Source organism: Tiliqua scincoides, chromosome 2, assembly GCF_035046505.1.
Source record: "Tiliqua scincoides isolate rTilSci1 chromosome 2, rTilSci1.hap2, whole genome shotgun sequence".
Lineage (NCBI taxonomy): Eukaryota > Metazoa > Chordata > Lepidosauria > Squamata > Scincidae > Tiliqua > Tiliqua scincoides.
In genome coordinates this window covers 270,788,285-270,800,703 of record NC_089822.1, presented here as the reverse complement: position 1 = coordinate 270,800,703, position 12,419 = coordinate 270,788,285, and positions in this window count along the sequence as shown.

Below are 12,419 nucleotides of genomic sequence, written 5' to 3'. Positions count from 1 at the left end.
CAGGAATACAGAACACAGCAGAATAAAAATAATAAAAGCAGCTTCCTCAAACTTACTAAATCCCAGCACTCACCCAGGTAAGCATCTGCTTCGCCAAACTCCTGTTCTGAGTTTTGCCTAAAGAACTAGTTAGTTCCCCCAGCTTAGCCACAGCTAGATCTAGCGGCCTGCAAAAACTACCCCTGTACCCCAGCACCAAGCCAGAAGGAGACTAGGAGGTGGCTGGCTTGCCTGTGAGTCTGCAGGGTCCTTCCTTCAAGCAGCACCGCCTCAGCTCTCCACCACTCAGCAGTCTCTGTTGGATTAGTCCGTTAGTCAGGGTGCCAGTTCAGTGTTTGTCCGCCAGTCCGTGAGGTGTTCCAGGAAGTTGCTTGTTTGCCAGTCCGTGAGTTAGTGTGCCGGAAAGTCAGTTAGCCAGAGAGTCTGTCCTATAAGTAGAGCCGTAAGTCAGTCTGTGAGTCAACAGGCCAGTTTAGCCAGAAAGCCAGTCCATTCAGCCAGCAAGTCTCCTCTCCCTCCTCCACTCTGTCTTCAACTACAACTCACAAACTCTTCCTGCATCAGGTGCTGTTTGTATCCCTGAAGACCACATTGCCTCTAGTGGCTGCAGCTGTGCAGCACACCCTCTGCTGAAAGCCCAGACCTTAACCCCGTATTCTCCAGATTCACCACAGCAGAGGGCCGCTGCAGACACCACATCCTATCTCCTCACCAGATCTCCTGTGATTCCAGTACAGCATCTCTTACAGAATCTGCAAAAGTCTTCCTTCTGTCTGGCTCAATTGGCATCCATGAGGGGAAGGATTAGGCAGTCACACCCCCTCCCGCTTGGAGTACTGTTTTATACCTTTCTCCCAGCAGGAGCTGCAATCCAGCTGAAGCTTGGAGAAGGTTGTGCAACTAGCTGGCAACTCACTCCTCCTCCCATATAGAAAGCACAGGAAAAGTCCCTCAGCAATCAAGGTGTCCCTGAGGGAATTTAAACTGTGCAGAGCTAGGGCCCCATCCTATCCAACTCTCCAGCACTGGTGCAGTCGCAGTGCAGCCCCGAGGTAAGGGAACAAATGTTCCCATACCTTAAGGAGGCCTCTGTGACTGCTCCCCCTACGCAGGAAGCAGTGCACATCCCTTTGGCCCAGCAGCACCAGCACTGGAAAATTGGAAAGGATTGGACCCCTAGTTTCTTTGCCAGCTGGTTCTTGGCACGGCCATAGTGACGCCACGAGGGTTTGCATCACACGGTACAGGAGGCCAAAATATCAAGATTTTAAAAATTTGGGTGCCTAGTGGTGCTACCCCCCCTGCACATCACCCGCTTCAGCCTGCACCCCCCAGTGAGGCCACTGCACAGCCATTCCCAACTCCAGATCACAAAGTCTTTTCTCAGCACGCTAATGAGCTGCTTTCCCACAGCATAGAAAACGGACACCGCCAGGCCCCAGATGGCATCGGGCAGAGGCCTACTTTCCGCCCTTCCACCAGAGTGACACTTTTCTGTGTCACATGGATTTTCTAAGGTACGGACTGCAGGGATGGGAAAACCCAGTGCGGCTTGACTCAAGTCGAGTCGACGAGTCACCACCCTACCCCTGTGAAAAAGTCTCATAAAGTCTCATAAAGCCTCCGTGTCACACTTGAGTACTCTAATGGACAAGTCGAGTTGCCCCCTTTAAAACGCCCGCTGAGGAAAAAATGGAGCTGCTGCTGAGGGGTGTGTGTGTGTTGGAGTTCTCTTTACTCGCTCCCCTGCTGCCCCGTCCGTCATGTGGCAGCACTGGGGCTCTATCCTTTGACCTCCTGAGTCCCACAGGATCCTACCTTGTCAGGAGCCCATGCTGCTGAATGTCTCTGTGGAACTTCTGGGAGAGCCAGGATTTGGAGTGCAGCATCACCATGAGGATCAGGGAGGGGTCTTTTCCCAATTCTGCCCCCAAGCTCTGGCCTCAAGAACCATCTTGGGGTGCCTGCTAACCTCAGACTCGAGGTCCTGTTGGGTCCCCCCAACTGTGTGACTCAATGCTACAGACAAACTGCTCCCCCACCACACAGACTCTCCTTGACGCACCTTGTCTTCCAGCTTAGACCCTGCCTCAGTTGAGGTGTACCGCCAGCTGCCGCCCGGGATACAGCAAGATGATTCAGGAAGGAAGGCCACTGTGCTGCTATGTGTGTGCTCGGTGTGCAGAAGGGACCGTCTCCTCCCATGAAGGTGGGCTGTTGGTGGGGAGTGGGGCAAAGGTTGACTCAGACCCATTCTGAGGAGGTGTCCAGACAGTCCTTAAGTCAGAGCCTTTCTTGCTTTTGCTAAGTTTAATACCCATCATTTATCTCACAAAATGCTGAGCGAGAAATTACTCCGGACAATAAACTGTGTCTGCAGGTATGGGGGGGGGAGAAGTGGGGGCAAGACTGGACACAGCCAGCTGCAGGCTCTCCCTGTGGTTCAAACTGCTTTACTGTCTGTCCGCGAAACCTTCCTAAATAAGTGACACGGCAGTAGGAGGTTGGTTGGGTTCTCTTTGGCCAGTACGTCAACCTGCCTCGGCCTGTCCGTCCATCCCCAGTGCTTTGTGCTCCAGACCAGGGCCAACCCGGACCCCCAGCCTCAGAGGCAGCCTGCCGAGTGCTGCCCTCCCACCTAATGCCCCACCCTCTGTGTGGTCCTCTGCAGCCCCACTTGCCCCTGCCTTTTCCAGACCTTGGAGCGGGAGGAGAGGAGAGTGGGGAGCTTCAGAGCCTTCTCTGTTGTTCGCTCCTCCGCATTCCTCTTCCATTTCCTTCCTGCTTCTCAATCCCGGGAATGGAAGGAGGGGGAGGCAGAGGTGGTGACCCCTGCCCAGCTGTGCCTAGAGTGACTGCCTCGGTTGACATGCACAGACCAGCCCTGATCCCAGTCCTGAGGGTCGCTTTCAGGCACTGGTGACAATTGAACCTGCCTGTCTGCACTTCAGTCCCGTCTCCTTCCACGGAATGTCACCCTCCCTTCTCTCCACTGCACGTTGTCGGAAGCCAAGGACTCCCCCAGCCTGGATCAGTTGAAGTCTCTTGCAGAAGTGCTCACCCGCAACAGTGTTCACGGAATGAAGTCAGACACGAGGCTCAGTCCTGGGCCCAGCAGAATGTGTGTTCCACTGGTGACTGCTGGTGCGCCGAGTAGCGCATGGCCAGAGCACCTGTGGGAAGGATGGAGCCTTCCTGTGTGTGTGGCTGAGGCCTGCTGGAGCAGGTCAGCCAGTGGGAGGGGGGAGGGGGTAAGGGCAGGGAGGAATGGGGCCGGAGGACAGAGCAAAGAGAGGGCAGAGTTATCGGACCCCCCCCCCCCGCTCAAGCTAAATACATTATGGGTGTTTCTGGCATGGCTGTACCAATGGGGGGGGAAGAGAGGATTGGGCTGACAGACTATTATGGGATGTAAGGCAGATTAGATTATATTGGAGACACTATTTTTTTTTCCATTTCAGATGCAGATCATTGCGACAAGTGTCCGGAAGACCAGCATCCAAACAAGGCCCAGACTCAGTGTGTCCCCAAGGCCATAACTTTCCTGTCCTACGAAGACTATCTGGGGGCCCTTCTGGCGTCTTCTGCCCTGGTCTTCTCCCTAACCACGGGTTTTGTGTTAGGAGCCTTCATCAAGCACCATGAGACTCCAGTAGTCAAGGCCAACAACCGGGACCTCTCCTACGTCCTCCTCGCCTCCCTCCTGCTCTCCTTTCTGTCCTCCTTTCTGTTCATCGGCCGGCCAAGGAGGGTGACCTGCCTCCTCCGCCAAACGGCCTTCAGCATCATCTTCTCCCTGGCCCTCTCCTCTGTCTTGGCCAAAACCGTCACCGTGGTGGTGGCCTTCATGGCCACCAAACCAGGAAGCAGGATGCGGAGGTGGCTGGGGAAGGGCTTGGCCAACGCCATCATCCTCTCGTGCTCCGCTGTCCAGCTCGGCCTCTGCACCGCCTGGCTGGGAATCTCTCCACCCTTCCCAGACTCCGACAGGCACTCCCAGCCCGGCCAAATCGTCCTGCAGTGCAACGCGGGGTCCGTCTCCCTGTTCTACGGCGCTTTGGGCTACCTGGGCTTCCTGGCCGCCGTCTGCTTCACAGGGGTCTTCCTGGCCAGGCGGCTGCCTGGGGCCTTCAATGAGGCCAAGCTGCTCACCTTCAGCATGCTGGTCTTCTGCAGCGTCTGGGTGGCCTTTGTGCCCGCCTACCTGAGCACGAAGGGGAAGCACACGGTGGCTGTGCAGGTCTTCTCCATCCTGGCCTCTAGTGCTGGCCTGCTGGGCTGTAGCTTTTTCCCCAAATGCTACATCATTGTGCTGATAAGGCAAGGCCAAAGGGAGAAGCCAAACTTAGGCCAGAAGGAAATACAGTAAAATGTCATGATGTTTTGTTCAAATGTATGTATGATGCCAAGATGTATCAATGCTGAATAGTGCTTATGAACCAAATGTTATGTTATGTAAGGAGAAAATATATGTTTGCTCAGAAGCAGCCTTCTGCTCAAGCAGGCCCAGAGAAGCAACTTTGCTCTATTTCTTTCTGAGAGGGTCTGTTTGTGCAACAGGCCACTGTAAGTAACTTAATGCTAAATGTTTACTCATGTTTACTAATGCTGAAACTAATCATTTATGCAAATGCTTGTTCATGCAATGTTATGAGTAAATTAGTTAGGTTTATATATATGATCCCATAAGACAAACAGCAGGATACATTTCTGCCCTCTCTCTGTTTGAGACAGTTGGAAGTAGGTGAAATTATTGGCTAGTCCAATAAATCAGTCCAATTAAAGTGCTATTTGACAGCTAGCAAATAATTAGAGAGGACCCCAGCTAAAGGAATATCCAGTTTTAAGGAATGTCCAGGCAAACTGCCAAAGGAACTGATATGTCAAGATGAGTGGCTAATTAGCAAAAGTTGTATTTTGTACAGTTTTAATAGTATGCAATAGGACAAGCTAAGGTGAATGTTAGAATGTGATTCAACAAGATTCCCTTTTTAGCCAAATAAACAAATAAAGTACACAATAATGCTTAAGAACATATCAAATGCTATAAGCTTGAGTGTTTTAAGCATTTCACAAATAAACAAAGGCAAATTTAGGGGTATGCTCAGAGGACAGAGAGTGGAAGCTGGTCAGGCAGTCCTGAAGGGTGTTGCTCTTGGCAGCCTGCCAGAATGATGAGTTCAGAATGATCCAGTTGTCAAGAAGTTAATTGAATTGATAAATGGAGCCAGGCTGAACAGAGAACACCCCCCCAAAAGCTTGGAAGTCAAACTGGACAAAAGGAGCAATTTGGACATAATTAAACCAGGAAAATAGCTTTAATAATTACTGAAGCTATTCTTTAAAGTACAAGTATGGTATTTTAAGTGAATTTAATAGGTTAAGAATAAAAGTTAGTTGGAGTACATTCCAATTCTGTAAGATTCAAAGTCTTGTTTGATGTTTTAACTGAAACATAACTCATAAGGAGATTTGAAAATAATGAGAAGTCAAAGATGCACCGGCCAGGAAATGAGATAATTTAAAGAACTTATCTCTTAGTACCATGAAAGAGACATAACTCAAATCATTTTAAGAAAGTTTGAGCTAAGCAGCCATTAATCTAGTCTCACTAATGAGGACATTTGTAAATCAAGTCCAGCTAACTAACATTGTGTCTCTAAGATAAGAGAAACACCTGCATAATGAGTAATAAATTGTCTATGAAGTTGTTTAATTGGCCAACATTCTTGAAAGTCCACTGGTCAGCAAAACATTAATGAAGCTCCTAAAAGCTGACAGAAAAAGTTAAGTTTAATTAAAATAAATAGGAAAAGAGTTCTAAAAAGGAAATCTTTATTTAAAAGTTAGTTTCCCTGTACAGAATAAATATATGTTTACTACTATACCTTGCTAACATCTCCTAAAGTACACATATAAGAGAAAACTTAGTTTAAACAATGCTGGCACACAGCCCCTATGAAGCCTGGTACTAAGAATGTTAAAGAGATGGTCAAGGTCAGGCCAATAGAAGAATAAGCAGAGACAGGCAAAGACAGTAATAATTGGGTGAACAGTGCCGCCTCTGGACATGTTTATGCAAATTTCTATTTTTCTTATTGGTCAGCTCAACCTAGCCAACCAAATGTCTGTAAAACGAGCTAATTAATTTCTAGTGAATGAGAGTGTGAGATTTAGAGACAAAGAAGTCAAATTACTATTTAAACAATGTACACCTATGGGAAGTTTGCTTTTTCTCTGGGACACTGAGAGACCACAGCTCTCTGTGTTCCCCATTTTGAACCACCAAGAGAAGCCCATTGCTGGCAATGAATAAAGCTTGAAGATAACCACAATTCTAAGTCTGCTGAGATTGTTTTGAACCCTGATTCGCCATGCAGCACTGAGGCCAGATCTGAACACCAAGGAGCAGCTAATAATGAAAGCAAAAGATAGTGCCTGAGCATTTTATTTCAGGTCTGACCATCAAAGATCGGCACACTGAACACTGTGTTGGGAATTTGTCTTAGGAACGTAGCAGCTTAGATACTGTTAGAACAAACCTCTCTTTCCTGATGTCATGAAATAGATAGGATCGGCAATAGCGAATGTACAATGGCACTGGGCTTGCCATAGCCATTAATTCTTTAGTTTGATGTCCTGATCCTATACCTCACCACTGGTACGGATGTAGCTGCACCCTGGACATCCTATATCCATTGGTGGTGGGCATGATCAGGCGGGCCTTGAGGTAATATGTTTCCCTACCTCTTTGTAGGCCGCCTGAAGTCCTGTGGGTCTCCTGGGACTATAGAATAGGATCCCATGCAGGCAAATGCCCAGTCTCGAAGCTAAGATGGGGGAACTGGAATGTCTGGTGGCATAATAATAATAATAATAATAATAATAATAATAATAATAATAATAATAATAATAATAATAATAATAATAATAGTAAAAGAAGGAAGGCCCATAGCCAGGGAGACAGACCAGGGACAGACTGCACTTGCTCCCGGTGTGGAAGGGATTGTCACTCCCGGATTGGCCTTTTCAGCCACACTAGACGCTGTGCCAGAACCACCTTTCAGAGCGCGATACCATAGTCTTTCGAGACTGAAGGTTGCCAATACAAAAAAATACAATAATAATTCCTAATTATTCCTATATTATGAATTTGACATTCATACAAAGGACTTTTTCTTAAGGATGGTCCTGGTTATCTAACTAATGTTTCTGCAGGTGTCTGCCAAGATCATTATTATTATTATTATTATTATTAAGGTGCAAAGAGAAAGAGGGTTGCCACAAACAGTTTGCTTGACATGTAATGTCTGAGAATTTGTTAAACAGAAATCACATATGCAGAGTACTATTTGACTTGTTTTATGTTAAAATATATGAAAAGTCACTTATATACACCACTATAGAGCCCTCAATACATGTACTCAAAGTAACTAATCACAATAGTTATATAGAATTAGGAAGAATTTGAATTATAAATGGGTTAGAAGTTCTGTCAAATTAAGGTCTTCACACCCATGTTTAAGTGTTTGTGTGTTCTCTTTAATGAGGATAGTATGAAAACCTATTTTCTCAAAGAGGTCCCTAGTTAGATTGATAAATGTGAGTGAGGGTCAGTGCTGGATGGAATAATGTTACAGCTAACCCTACTGGTTTTGGAAACTTTTGGAAATTGTGTAATTTTGGCAAAGTGTTAAGATGAAACCACACCTGTATGTAAATAAGAGCCAATCAATGGTTTTGCTCACTAGTTGCCCACCTATTTTCCATCTTGTATGTAAATTGTATCTTATCTGCATCCGATGAAGAATTAGCCCCAATTATGAAGTCAAACCTTCAGTGAATGAGAAGTCTAGATTTTCAGACAAAGGATTGTGTGGTATAAAAGTTAAGGACCAGCGTTCAGACGGGGTCCATGATTTGGACATGAGTCCCGTGGACCAACTGTATACAATTCAAATAAAAGCCTGTGAACCTTCATCCCTGTGTACCGAGTCATTCTGAGTTGCTTATTTGAGTGGCTGATTGGCCTTGTAACAGGGCCAAGGATGATCTTGAGGAGTTTATGGCCAGAAACATTAAGAGAAAAAAATATCTTAAAAACGCGTAGATGAACAAGCCTTGCTGAGGGAGAACCAGGCTGGCTTCTGTAAGGGTAAGTCTTGCCTCACGAACCTTATAGAATTCTTTGAAAAGGTCAACAGGCATGTGGATGCGGGAGAACCCATGGACATTATATATCTGGACTTTCAGAAGGCGTTTGACACGGTCCCTCACCAAAGGCTACTGAAAAAGCTCCACAGTCAGGGAATTAGAGGACAGGTCCTCTCGTGGATTGAGAACTGGTTGGAGGCCAGGAAGCAGAGAGTGGGTGTCAAAGGGCAATTTTTACAATGGAGAGAGGTGAAAAGCGGTGTACCCCAAGGATCTGTCCTGGGACCAGTGCTTTTCAACCTCTTCATAAATGACCTGGAGACAGGGTTGAGCAGTGAAGTGGCTAAGTTTGCAGATGACACCAAACTTTTCCTAGTGCTGAAGACCAGAAGTGATTGTGAGGAGCTCCAGAAGGATCTCTCCAGACTGGCAGAATGGGCAGCAAAATGACAGATGCGCTTCAATGTCAGTAAGTGTAAAGTCATGCACATTGGCCAATGTGGTCTATGCACATTGGCCAATTCTATGCTTGGGATCATTAGGAAGTTGCAGTTGGCCCAACAGTGAGTTAGACACTATCTTTCCTTTTCATCATTAGCTGTTCCTTTCTATTCAGATCTGGCCTCAGAAAAATAATGTAGCATTTGGGGAAAAAGAGGCAGCCCAGCAGCCCGGCGCTGGAGGCCAGGATGGAGAAGACCTGCACAGCCACCGTGTGCTTCCCCTTCGTGCTCAGGTAGGCGGGCACAAAGGCCACCCAGACGCTGCAGAAGACCAGCATGCTGAAGGTGAGCAGCTTGGCCTCGTTGAAGGCCCCAGGCAGCCGCCTGGCCAGGAAGGCCCCTGTGAAGCAGATGGCGGCCAGGAAACCCAGGTAGCCCAAAGCGCCGTAGAACAGGGCGACGGACCCCGCGTTGCACTGCAGGATGATTTGGCCGGGCTGGGAGTGCCTGTCGGATTCTGGGAAGGGTGGAGAGATCCCCAACCAGGCGGTGCAGAGTCCGAGCTGGACAGCGGAGCATGAGAGGATGATGGCGTTGGCCAAGCCCTTCCCCAGCCACCTCCGCATCCTGCTTCCTGGTTTGGTGGCCATGAAGGCCACCACCACGGTGACGGTTTTGGCCAAGACAGAGGAGAGGGCCAGGGAGAAGATGATGCTGAAGGCCATTTGGCGGAGGAGGCAGGTCACCCTCCTTGGCCGGCCGATGAACAGAAAGGAGGACAAAAAGGAGAGCAGGAGGGAGGCGAGGAGGACGTAGGAGAGATCCCGGTTGTTGGCCTTGACTACCGGAGTCTCACGGTGTTTGATGAAGGCTCCTAACACAAAACCCGTGGTTAGGGAGAAGAGCAGGGCGAAAGACGTCAGAGAGGCCCCCAGGTGGTCTTCGTAGGACAGGTAAGTTATGACTTTGGGGACACACTGAGTCTGGGCCTTGTTTGGATGCTGGTCTTCCAGACACTTTTCACAATGATCTGCATCTGAAATGGAAAAAAATCAGTGTCTCCAATATCATTTAATCTGCATTACATCCCTAATAGTCTGTCAGCCCAATCAACTCCCCCCCACCAATACAGCCATGCTAGTAACACCCACAATGCATCTAGCTTGAGCGGGGGGGGTCCGATAACTCTGCCCTCCCTTCGCTCCCCCCTCCGGCCCCATTCCTCCCTGCCCTTAGCCCGCTCCCCCCTCCCACTGGCTGACCTGCTCCAGCAGGTGTCAGCGACACACACAGGAAGGCTCCAGCCTTCCCACAGGTGCTCTGGCCATGCGCTACTCGGCGCACCAGCAGTCACCAGCAGTCACATGGAGGTGTCCCAGGTAAGAGGACTTTGACCATGTGGAACTGCCACTTGTGATGACATTCCGTTGCTTTGGAGGCCGTGCAGTTTCAAGAAGCGGGTTTTCCTGACAAACACAAAGCCAATGTTCATTTCTGTTCTTTTCTGCTCGTGGGCCTCTTGGAGCTGTCATTGCCAAATTAACTGCCGGAGTGAGAATTTGCAAATGGAACTATTCCAAGCTCCTTCATGTAATCTAACGTCCTTGGGGAGCAACAGTCTGCTCAGCATCAAAACTTTTTCACTTCCCTGCTGCTCTGCCACATGCAAACCAATAAACGGAGATAGAACTGGGCCCTTCCTGCACAGATTAGTTTCTGCTCTTTTGTTGCAATAGAAAAATAGTATGGAGAGAGTTGGGTTTATTATTCACTAACCAAATGTTTGTCATAATGAATGATGTGTGTGCACTTGTGTGTGTGTGTGGGGGGGGGGAGCTGCATATTGCAAGGATCCCTTGATGGTGCACTGTATATTTTGGCATTCCTATCAATGGGGACCAGGCCACCTAGTGCCAGGGGCAAAAAATAACAGCATTGTGAAGTCTGCAATTTTCTGGCTTGGAATATGAATTTGCTTAGTGTGCAATGCTGTTATTTTTTGCCCCTGGCACTAGGTGGCCTGGTCCCCATTGATAGGAATGCCAAAATATACAGTGCACCATCAAGGGATCCTTGCAATATGCAGCTCCCCCCCCCCCACACACACACACACAAGTGCACACACATCATTCATTATGACAAACATAATGAACATACATTCTGGAACATACATTCTGGAACATACAAGTGGAACACACATTCTGCTGGGCCCAGGACTGAGCCTCGTGTCTGACTTCATTCCACGAACACTGTTGCAGGTGAGCACTTTTGCAAGAGACCTCAACTGATCCAGGCTGGGGGAGTCCTTGGCTTCCGACAACGTGCAGAGGAGAGAAGGGAGGGTGACATTCCGTGGAAGGAGACGGGACTGAAGTGCAGACAGGCAGGTTCAATTGTCACCAGTACCTGAAAGCGACCCTCAGGACTGGGATCAGGGCTGGTCTGTGCATGTCAACCGAGGCAGTCACTCTAGGCACAGCTGGGCAGGGGTCACCAGCTCTGCCTCCCCCTCCTTCCATTCCCGGGATTGAGAAGCAGGAAGGAAATGGAAGAGGAATGCGGAGGAGCGAACAACAGAGAAGACACTGAAGCTCCCCACTCTCCTCTCCTCCCGCTCCAGGGCCTGGAAAAGGCAGGGGCAAGTGGGGCTGCAGAGGACCACACAGAGGGTGGGGCATCAGGTGGGAGGGCAGGACTCGGCAGGCTGCCTCTGAGGCTGGGGGTCCGGGCTGGCCCTGGGCTGGAGCACAAAGCACTGGGGATGGACAGACAGGCCGAGGCAGGTTGACGTACTGGCCAAAGAGAACCCAACCAACCTCCTACTGCCGTGTCACTTATTTAGGAAGGTTTCGCAAACAGGCAGTAATGCAGTTTGAACCACAGGGAGAGCCTGCAGCTGGCTGTGTCCAGTCCGGCCCCCACTTCTCCCCCCCACCTGCAGCCTCAGTTTACTGTCCGGAGTAATTTCTTGCTAAGCATTTTGTGAGATAAATGATGGCTATTAAAGGTAGACAAAGCAAGAAGGGCTCTGACTTAAGGACTGTCTGGACACCTCCACAGAATGGGTCTGAGTCAACCTTTGCCCCACTCCCCACGAACAGCCCATCGCTCTGGAGCCCCCCACCTTCATGGGAGGAGACGGTCCCTTCTGCGCACCGAGCACACGTGTAGCAGCACAGCGGCCTTCCTTCCTGAATCAGCTTGCTGTATCCTGGGAGGCAGCTTGCGGTACACCTCGACTGAGGCAGGGTCTACGCACGAAGACAAGGCGCATCAAGGAGAATCTGTGTGGTGGGGGAGCAGTTTGTCTGTAGCATTGAGACACACAGTTGGGGGGACCCAACAGGACCTTGAGTCTGAGGTTAGCAGGCACCCAAGACGGTTCTTGAGGGCAGAGCTTGGGGGCAGAATTGGGAAAAGACCCCTCCCTGATCCTCATGGTGATGCTGCACTCCAAATCCCGGCTCTCCCAGAAGTTCCACAAAGACATTCAGCAGCATGGGCTCCTGACAAGGTAGGATCCTGTGGGATTCAGGAGGTCAAAGGACAGAGCCCCAGTGCTGCCACATGCAGACCACTCTCCAGCAAGTCTGGAACCAGCAGCACACACTGCCCCCAACCCCAGAGTGGCCAGGTGGTCCCGTACAGCAGGGGTGCTCACACTTTTTTGGCTCGAGAGCTACTTTGAAACCCAGCAAGGCCCAGAGATCTACCAAAGTTTTTTTACAATGTTCGCGCCATCATAACATATAACATTTATGTGTACAATGTATGTTGGTGTACCTTGCATAACCGCATGAGCCAATATTGCACAACAGAACA